Genomic DNA, 1561 nt, shown 5'->3' on the forward strand with positions numbered 1-1561 from the left:
GAGCAGGACTCTACACACCAACACACCTGTATCCTTAAAGAGAGCAGGACTCTACACACCTGTATCCTTAAAGAGAGCAGGACACTACACACCTGCATCCTTAAAGAGAGCAGGACACTACACACCAACACACCTGTATCCTTAAAGAGAGCAGGACACTACACACCAACACACCTGCATCCTTAAAGAGAGCAGGACTCTACACACCAACACACCTGTATCCTTAAAGAGAGCAGGACACTACACACCAACACACCTGTATCCTTAAAGAGAGCAGGACTCTACACACCTGTATCCTTAAAGAGAGCAGGACACTACACACCTGTATCCTTAAAGAGAGCAGGACTCTACACAAAACACACCTGCATCCTTAAAGAGAGCAGGACTCTACACACCTGTATCCTTAAAGAGAGCAGGACTCTACACACCTGTATCCTTAAAGAGAGCAGGACACTACACACCTGCATCCTTAAAGAGAGCAGGACTCTACACACCTGCATCCTTAAAGATAGCAGGACACTACACACCTGTATCCTTAAAGAGAGCAGGACTCTACACACCTGCATCCTTAAAGAGAGCAGGACACTACACACCAACACACCTGTATCCTTAAAGAGAGCAGGACTCTACACACCAACACACCTGCATCCTTAAAGAGAGCAGGACTCTACACACCTGTATCCTTAAAGAGAGCAGGACTCTACACACCTGTATCCTTAAAGAGAGCAGGACTCTACACACCTGTATCCTTAAAGAGAGCAGGACACTACACACCTGTATCCTTAAAGAGAGCAGGACTCTACACACCTGCATCCTTAAAGATAGCAGGACACTACACACCTGCATCCTTAAAGAGAATGTAGGACACTACACACCAACACACCTGTATCCTTAAAGAGAGCAGGACACTACACACCAACACACCTATATCCTTAAAGAGAGCAGGACACTACACACCAACACACCTGTATCCTTAAAGAGAGCAGGACTCTACACACCAACACACCTGCATCCTTAAAGAGAGCAGGACTCTACACACCTGCATCCTTAAAGAGAGCAAGGCAAGCCCCTCAGACCAACAGAGCAGGGCAAGCCCCTCAGACCAACAGAGCAGGGCAAGCCCCTCAGACCAACAGAGCAGGGCAAGCCCCTCAGACCAACAGAGCAGGGCAAGCCCCTCAGACCAACAGAGCAGGGCAAGCCCCTCAGACCAACAGAGCAGGGCAAGCCCCTCAGACCAACAGAGCAGGGCAAGCCCCTCAGACCAACAGAGCAGGGCAAGCCCCTCAGACCAACAGAGCAGGGCAAGCCCCTCAGACCAACAGAGCAGGGCAAGCCCCTCAGACCAACAGAGCAGGGCAAGCCCCTCAGACCAACAGAGCAGGGCAAGCCCCTCAGATTACTGATCCTCAAATTAAAGACTTGGTGGAATGCAATAATGGACCCACAGGGGGGAGGAGAGAGAGAGAGAGAGGAGGAAGGAGAGAGAGGGCGGGGTAGGCGCTAGCTGACACACCAGACCCCCTCTGAGATCCCACGAAGGAGAGTTGATTTATGACAT

The sequence above is a fragment of the Salmo trutta genome, unplaced genomic scaffold (assembly GCF_901001165.1).
Source record: "Salmo trutta unplaced genomic scaffold, fSalTru1.1, whole genome shotgun sequence".
In the NCBI taxonomy this organism is placed as follows: Eukaryota; Metazoa; Chordata; class Actinopteri; order Salmoniformes; family Salmonidae; genus Salmo; species Salmo trutta.